This window comes from Olea europaea, unplaced genomic scaffold (genome assembly GCF_002742605.1).
Source record: "Olea europaea var. sylvestris unplaced genomic scaffold, O_europaea_v1 scaffold402, whole genome shotgun sequence".
Taxonomy (NCBI): Eukaryota; Viridiplantae; Streptophyta; class Magnoliopsida; order Lamiales; family Oleaceae; genus Olea; species Olea europaea.
Genome location: NW_019259821.1, coordinates 409,171 through 418,825, shown reverse-complemented (window position 1 = coordinate 418,825; position 9,655 = coordinate 409,171).

The window sequence follows — 9,655 nt, the reverse complement described above, 5'->3', positions numbered from 1 at the left end:
CATGATTGCATATTCTTTAGAAAGCGGGGGAGATCCATCATGAATAAGTCTTCTCAACAGCTTTAATTTTATATCAATATGCTAGTAAAAAAAATGTAAATTAGATATATTAATAATGGAGTAAAATTAATTATGATTACTAAAGTTGACTTACCACAATATTTATATCTTTCGTTTGATATATTATATTTATCAGCGACTGTCTTCAGTATAGATGCTGATTTCATCTTTCCAGTATGCGCTGTATAAGAAAAAATTAAATTGTTGTCAAATAAGTAAAATACAAATTAGAATATTTAAGTTAAACGAGGTTAAATTTAATATCTTACTCTGATGGATTTTGTGATATCCATTCTCTAATGTTTTTGTATTTGTCGATGTTATAGTCTTCTAAAATATTAGTTGGGGTTGTTGATGGAGATTGTGTCTGTTTCTGCTTACCTTTTTTTCTTTCGTCGATCTTTCAATATTTTCTGTATATTCAGATGTTGAAAGGATTTCGAATTCAACTGGACTTGTATGAGGAGGCACATCTTGTTGTATAGAGGCTACAATTGTTTCCATGTGTGATTTTCAGTCGGATAACTGATTCCGCATATTTCAATTTTGTTCATCAATGTAAGACTTCGTTAAACCGAAACTGGTATCCACATAAGATTACATGTTAGATTGTATGCCCTGGAAGTAGTCTTGTTGGTCTTTTTGCTGATGTTCAAAAAATTATTTCTGATTATCAAGAATTGTCTGACAGAGAGCTTCTTGCTTTTCAAGAATTGTATGATACTGAGCTTCTTGCTTTGTTGATTCTTGAATCATCTGTGTTTTTAAGCTGTCGTAGAAACCAAAGACATCTTGTTTGTGTATATTGAACATTTGTTCCATATCCTTTTTAGTTACATAGTTTGAGCTACCAGAAGAAGTAGATTCAATTCCATCTGAAGTGTGGATAGTTCTTTCTTATGTATGTATGTTATCTGATGGAATTTGTTGTGTTACACTGTCCAATTCACCATTGATAATGTTGTTTAGTGTACGATTTTGGTTGTCAATTGGTAGCGAAAGATTTGTATACCAGAATATTTCCAATTCCGCTTCAGTAGGATTTAGCGCAATTACTATAATCTATAATTGTAATAAATTATCGGATCTATTTTTTTAAATTTATTTATAAAGAATTAAATATATATTTAATTGTATATTGAAATAAACATACCTATTGAGCAGCCAAAAATTGTCTAATAACATGTTCCGTTAATACTATTTGAGGCTGCCATTTATGCATTCGTGGACATTTTAAACTTGTACGGATACGATGACCGAATTGTCACCCAATTTGAGGAAAAACTTCATATATCCAATACTGAAATATAAGTAAAAAAAAGAAATATTAAAATTTTTATATGATTAAATTATATGTAATGGGGAAAAAATGAAAGAAAAATACTTGAAATGCAAGCGGATAACCATGCAACGAATATTTACAGTCTGTTTGATCATTTTGTTGTATTCTTCGTACTCTTTCAAGCTGTGATTCTTGTAATAAATTTAATAAAACAAAGTATGCCTTACGTCCCCATTGATACATAAGAAACTCATCAAGTTGTTTAACCATTCCAAGAGTTCTGAAATTGATGTGTCTTCCAGTTGGTTTTAAAACGCATTTGATGAACATAACTAATCCTGACTTAAATTTGTCTTCTCGATCTTGACACTTATGAAATACTTTAGAAAGTCTTATCATAGTAATTATCTTTGAACCATTGAAGTATTCATCCCTAAGTCGAGTATTACTAAAATTGAGATTAACAGTAACTTCATGGCATGGTAATCTAGAAAATACTTTAGAAAGTCTTATCATAGTAATTCTCTTTGAACCATTGAAGTATTCATCCCTAAGTCGAGTATTACTAAAATTGAGATTAACAGTAACTTCATGGCATGGTAATCTAGTGATTAGACAAAATTCTTGCAGACCAAAACGGGCTACATGATCGTGTAATTATACCCAAACTTCGTTATTTTTACCGCAGTTTATAAGTCTCATTATAAACTCATGTATTAATTTGCTGCTAAATTTTTCATTTTGCTTTTTATACATACTTCTGTAAATGAATCCATGGAATGGACTGCATAATAAAGAAGCTTGATCGTCTACATCTATAAGTTCTACAAAGTTTTTAAGATGTTGATGATTTGCAAATTGAGTAATCGTAACAGAGAACTATTGATTTGGAAATAATATGTATTCTAACGACATCTGCTAAAATTATTAAAAAAAACTATTCATTAGTCAACAAATTTATTCATATACTAATCTAACATAATTTTTTAGAAGCTGCAAATTTTTTTATTATGATGAATGATATTTTACATACTACAACTTTATTAAAAATAAATTTAAGATTATATCTATACTACTTGAAACATTGTTTTTTGTCGTTGATCTGAAACTGTATATGTATTGTGATGGAAAGGATAGCTAGTTACAATTTTATGAAACTTTATCACATTTTCATATTTGAAACTTAATAGTACAAAATATAGATGGAATCAATATAATTTACACTATGATTAATATACAATTTAAATAAATAAAATTTGTGAACTTTAATAATTGCACAATATATTTGAAGAAAATGTTATACAAGAATTTATGAAATTGGAATAAGTCAATAATGATGAGAATGATAGTTATCAACCATAGACATGTATAAAATATAGAAAAACGAGAATTTTGATTGAGTTCATTATTTTCATTTTTAGACAAAATGGTCATTAATTAATATGTATCATCTTAATAAATTAAAATGAAGATATGTATGCTTGTCAAAAGCTTTCTAATAATTGCATTAATTATGCAGACAAAAACAATGGTATAATGTAATTGAGGATTATGTTAAGTAAAAAATTAGTTAGTTAAACAAGAAGATTTTCTAGTGTTAATAGACAAATGAAATTTTCCACATTAGGTGTGTTAGTTGATCTCAGAAAATACATCAGGTTAATTCTATTGAATTTTTATTTTTTTTAAGTGATAAATTGGAAAAACCTAAATTTTATATCCAAAAGGGATTAAAATAATTTTTTTTAGAAGGAATGTTTAATTTTGTTTAAATCTCATTTACTCAGATCATCAGTGTATCTGAGATCCTATTTAGAATATAGTTGGAGAGTACTTTTTAAAGGCGAAGATCAATTTTATCGCGGAGTGCTACACTTCGGCGTCTTCTTAAGGTAAAAAAAAGAAATTAATATGAGTATGTCGTACTGTAAAACATGATTTTAGTGTGCTACCTTAAACTATCATAGGAGAACTCGACACTATAGATTTAAGCTTGAATTGCAAAAAATTTGAAGATCGTTTGTATAACTTTTTAACATAATAGTATTCATAAATAGATTTTAAATTTATTTTTATCACATGAAGATTACCTTTTTGCCATAGTCGATCACGCAGGAAGCTTGATTAGGTAGGAAGCTTACAAAATGCTTGCTAAAAAGAAAATGGTTAAATGCGAGTAGTAGTTCGAATGTTTATATAAATGGACGAAGGATAGATGTTGGTGAGTAAATGTTGGTAGTTGAAATGTGGGGTGAGTAAATGTTGGCAGTTCAAATGTGGGAGGAGTAAACGTTAGTAGTTGGAATGTGTAAATGCAAATTGAATTTGAATATAGTTTATTTCCATTCATTTAATTAAGTATTTATGCATTGGAACGAATTGTTTTTAATGTATTCAAAATTGTATATATTTAGTCATTGCATAAAAAATTACTAATTGGTAAATAAAATCAATAAAGATAGAAAGAATCTGTAAAATTGAATAAATTGTTATACATCAGCAAAAGTAATAGAGTGCGTATTTAATGGTAGAAATTTTGTTTTGTTTTTTATTTAATGTTTTATAAATTCAGTCATTGAGCGAAGAAGTATTTGTGTAGTCGAAGCTGCAAAATGTAATTTTACAAAAATATAAAGATGGTTCGCACAAGATGACAGATTACACACTGAAACTTTCTAAGTTTCTAAAGTAACAAACTATTCTTAGTTGACATATTCTCGCTAGGAAATTTATTGTTCAACATTGCACTCCAAAAGCAGTCAACTAATTCAAAAGTACAAAACTAATTCACTGATTTTAAAGTTTGCGAAGTTGGCTTATCATTTGTTTCATAGCTTTTACGAGGCATTTTTTTGTTAGTGAAGTTTCAATTGGAAAAGATTTGAGTAGTATTCTATAAAAATCATTTTTCGTGTTGCATAATTTCTTCAACGTAATATATTGGCTAAAGTACATATTTTTTATATGATAAATCAGACATTTTTGTAAAAATTACCTTTTTCAGCTGTTGATTACGCGGCTGCTACGGTGGCGAACTTCAGTTTTGGACACTTAACAAATCTAGAAATGAAATGCTTGTGAAAAATAGAATACTTAGATGGTTGAACGTGGGTAGGCGTGAGTATATAGATACTTGGTAAGTAAATGTTGGTAGTTGCAGTATTTAAGTGATTGTATGTGGTAGTTGCCAAAAAAAGAATAATTAAATAATTGAATGAGTAAATGTGGTAGATAGCATTTTTAATGTTCGTAGTGGACATTAGTGAATAAATATTGATGAGTAAATGTCAGTAATTGAAATGTGTATGGTTGTATGTGATTGATTGAAAAAAAAAAAATTATTGGTTGAATGTGGTAGATAAATTTTATATAATGTTTTGAACGTAGATACATATTTTGATATACTTTTGAATGTTGATAGATAGACATTTGTAGATAAATGTTGGTAAATATGCGTTAGAGACAAATGTAATGTAAATGTAAATTTAATTTTAATATAGTTCATTTTAATTGATTTAAATTCTATTGTATTTATGCGTTGCAATTACGTGGTCTTAATGTATTTAATGTGCTTGCTAAAAAGAGAATAGTTAAATGGTTAAATGTGGGTAGATAGTTTTTATACTTTATAGATGTTGGTGAGTAAATGTTGGTAGTTGGAATATGTAAATGTAAATTTAATTTTAATATAGTTTTATTTCAATTGATATAATTAATATTGTACTTGGAATTAAGTGTTCTTAATATGTTTAATGTTGTAAAAATTTAATCAATTTTTTTTAATATATTGTTGTTTGAAGCACTCCGGGTAGCGCGGAGTGTTTGGAACGTGTAAATGCAAATTTATTTTTAATATAGTTTTTTTGAATTTATATAAGTAATATTGTACTAAGAAGTAAGTGCTCTTAATGTATTTAATGTTGTAAAAATTTAATCAAAATATTTTTTTTAATGATTATTGTCTACGGCACTTCGGGCAGCGCAGAGTGCTCCGTTGCTAAAGCACTCCGCCCAGCGCGGAGTTGCTATATGTTTGATTATTTTTTAATGTTAAACGAAAGAACACCTCTAAAATAAAATTATAATTAACATGGCTAGGTTTTAACTTGAATTTTTTACTATCACACGAAAAACGTAATATATGTAAATGTAAATTTAATTTGAACATAATTTATTTTGATTAGTTTAGTTAATATTATACTTATGTAATAATTAAGTATTTTTAACGTATTTATAATGTTGTATAAATTTAGTTATCGAATAAAAAAATCTTAAGGAAATTTTATAAAGCATCTATGTAATTTTTAAACACGAACTGCAAAATTAAATAAATTGTTGAAGTGTTGTTTGACAAAAATACCAAAGTATTATAGATTAGCAAAATGTGGTCGATTATAATTTAATGGTTGAATATTTGTTGGTTATTTAATGTTTTATAAATTTAGTGATTGAATAAAAAATTGATAAACAAAACTGATAAGCATTTGTGTGGTCTTCAAACACAAAAAAGTTGCAAAATTTAAAAAGTTGTTGAAGTGCCGTTTAACAAAATAAAAATACATAGATTGTTATATATTAACACAAGATGGTAAATTACAATATTTGCACCGAACAAAAAGAGTTTGCAAGCAACTTACTTTCTTCATTTCAAAAGAGCAAATTATTTTTAGTAGACAATATTTTTGCTGGGAACCTATTATTTAGTATTGCACTCCGAAAGCAGACGAATTGCTTTTGTTTACACTATTACTGTCAACGGATACAAAAGTACAAAATTAATACAGTGATTTTCAAATTTCTGGAGTTGGTTCATCGTTCGTTTTATAGATTTTGTGAAGATGCTTCTTTTTCGCTTCTGAAGCTGGTTGAATAACTTTGTCTGCTATTTGAAGAAGAGACCTTTTTATATTTGTTGTGGTTGGGGAGACTTTAGCAGTACATGTCTTTTCTTTGCCTTTTGTGTTTTTCTTGTCTAAACTTTCCTGCAGTTTAGTTGGATTGCTTTCATCTGCTATGATAGTTGAGACATTTGTTTCATTTGTTGTAGCAAAATGGTCGTTCGCAGTCATTGTTAAAGAGTTCAATGCAAAAATGATTTCAAAGTGATATTCTGGAGAGTTTTGGCTTTTCCATGTGACCTTCAGATAAAATTGTGTTTCATTTTGACTTTCCATTTTCATTATACTGTCCATTTCTGCATGTGGTTCCTGTAATAGAATTAACCTTTTAGAATACTAAATGATAAAGTACTGAAGCAAATAATTTGAAACAATGCTAGAATTTTAATTTTACCTTTTCGAAATGGTTCATTATATCATCGGCAGTAGTTTCTAATAATGTTTCTGCCGCATCCCCGATAATACTTGCATCCAACCATCCAGATTTGTCTTCGAGGTGAACGAAAGCATTTACTCTGCGAACGAATTTTTTGTAAAGCACAACATCTATTATGTAGCTTTTCAATAAAGCATTAACATCACGTAAAAATTTAATATCTTTAATATTATAAATTGCCTTGGAATAGCTTTTGCATGTTCGCATTTGTAGAATCGACATTTATAAACTTCTTCGAAGTCTACATTAGATGTTTTCTTACAGTTGTTGCAGGCCATATACCAAAATTTTTGATTTTTGGAAATGACTTTCCAATGTGCTTTGACCCAGTAAAATTTTTTCTACCAAAAAAAAAAAAAACAATTTTATAATTAGATTGAAATAGTAAGAGGAGACAATGGCATTTGGTAATGTTTTAATACAGAATATGAAAAAAATTATGTATTTATGTTACTCATATGCTGAATGAAATTAAAATACCGTGAGATAGAGTCTAAGTAAATCTGCAATTAGTGTGAATTTGCTGTTAGTTAGAGGTGATAACTTCGGCCGGCTTACAACAACCGGGAAATGGACAAAATACCAGTGATAAATAGGAAAAGTATCTTTTAAAGAGTTGATAGATATAGAAATGAAATGCATACATGAACTTCAAATATATATGGTATTTATAGAATAAAAAGTACAAAATTAATACAGTGATTTTCAAATTTCTGGAGTTGGTTCATCGTTCGTTTTATAGATTTTGTGAAGATGCTTCTTTTTCGCTTCTGAAGCTGGTTGAATAACTTTGTCTGCTATTTGAAGAAGAGACCTTTTTATATTTGTTGTGGTTGGGGAGACTTTAGCAGTACATGTCTTTTCTTTGCCTTTTGTGTTTTTCTTGTCTAAACTTTCCTGCAGTTTAGTTGGATTGCTTTCATCTGCTATGATAGTTGAGACATTTGTTTCATTTGTTGTAGCAAAATGGTCGTTCGCAGTCATTGTTAAAGAGTTCAATGCAAAAATGATTTCAAAAATGATTTCAAAGTGATATTCTGGAGAGTTTTGGCTTTTCCATGTGACCTTCAGATAAAATTGTGTTTCATTTTGACTTTCCATTTTCATTATACTGTCCATTTCTGCATGTGGTTCCTGTAATAGAATTAACCTTTTAGAATACTAAATGATAAAGTACTGAAGCAAATAATTTGAAACAATGCTAGAATTTTAATTTTACCTTTTCGAAATGGTTCATTATATCATCGGCAGTAGTTTCTAATAATGTTTCTGCCGCATCCCCGATAATACTTGCATCCAACCATCCAGATTTGTCTTCGAGGTGAACGAAAGCATTTACTCTGCGAACGAATTTTTTGTAAAGCACAACATCTATTATGTAGCTTTTCAATAAAGCATTAACATCACGTAAAAAATTAATATCTTTAATATTATAAATTGCCTTGGAATAGCTTTTGCATGTTCGCATTTGTAGAATCGACATTTATAAACTTCTTCGAAGTCTACATTAGATGTTTTCTTACAGTTGTTGCAGGCCATATACCAAAATTTTTGATTTTTGGAAATGACTTTCCAATGTGCTTTGACCCAGTAAAATTTTTTCTACCAAAAAAAAAAAAAAAAAAAAATTTTATAATTAGATTGAAATAGTAAGAGGAGACAATGGCATTTGGTAATGTTTTAATACAGAATATGAAAAAAATTATGTATTTATGTTACTCATATGCTGAATGAAATTAAAATACCGTGAGATAGAGTCTAAGTAAATCTGCAATTAGTGTGAATTTGCTGTTAGTTAGAGGTGATAACTTCGGCCGGCTTACAACAACAAATGCCTTATTTTTTATAAGGCTGTCAAGTTTTTCTTATAAGAAATAAATATAAAAATAGTCATAAGAATAATTGCTGCATTAATTTTTTTTATTCATTAAAGAAAAGATAGTTATTATTTTGAGTATCAATTTCTATAGTCTGCAATAGCTAATAGATCAAAATTGATAGAGAATGTGCTATTGACTTTGGTTGAAAGGGTAATGCCCGCAAAATGAAAAAATTTCACGTATAATTGTAATTATGTAAATGTTATAAATCAATACGTACATACCATTGAATGAAAACACCTTCAAATTAGTAGCCCATATAACGGGTCTTTTCGAAAGATTTTCAAGAATTGTAATACATTCTCGTTCAACAAAACTATCCCATAGGGTTAACATCACTTTTTGGCACTGTTTGTCCATCAATATAACATCCTGGAAAGTAGCTTGTGTACCAAAATGAGTTTGGATAATTCGTTTCTGACTAATGTCCACAGCTACACCTATAACATCTACAAAAAAAAAAAAAAATTATTATGTTGTATATATTTAATTTTAATAGAATCATAAGAAAAATGTAGAAGGTTGTAGAATTTGTGATAATTAATCCATGCAGTACAAATCTTATTAATGTTGATATTTGTATCCATGTGTTGTTCTAATTCATCAAATGGAGTAAGTTGATACTGTGAGTAGATAAAATTCAAGTTATTTTCGTGTAATTCTTCAATTTTTGTTCTTCCTGTGATCGTCTAGATTTTTTCATCTGCTGAGTTTTTAAACTAACTTTCGTTATACTTCACTGTTGTATTGGAGACGATATATGTCTTTTCCAGTTCCAACTGGTCATTAAGTGCAATAATATTTGCGTCGTACAGTGTTGCTGTAACTTGATTACCTCGTTTAACATCAGTGAAGTTGGAAGTGTTTATAAAATATACAGGCATAATAAAAGTTGGAAATGATGAAAAATATTACTATTTATGTATCTCTAAATCCATGAAAACAATATTCTGATATCTAGTAGTTGAATTACAGGTAGTCTTAGGTGATTGCTTCCCTATAATGACCACTTTTGCAGACCAATTAACCTCTAAAATTGCAATATGTCGAATAAATTTATATGGTCCAGCCATCTTTGATATCTGTTAATAGCAAGAAG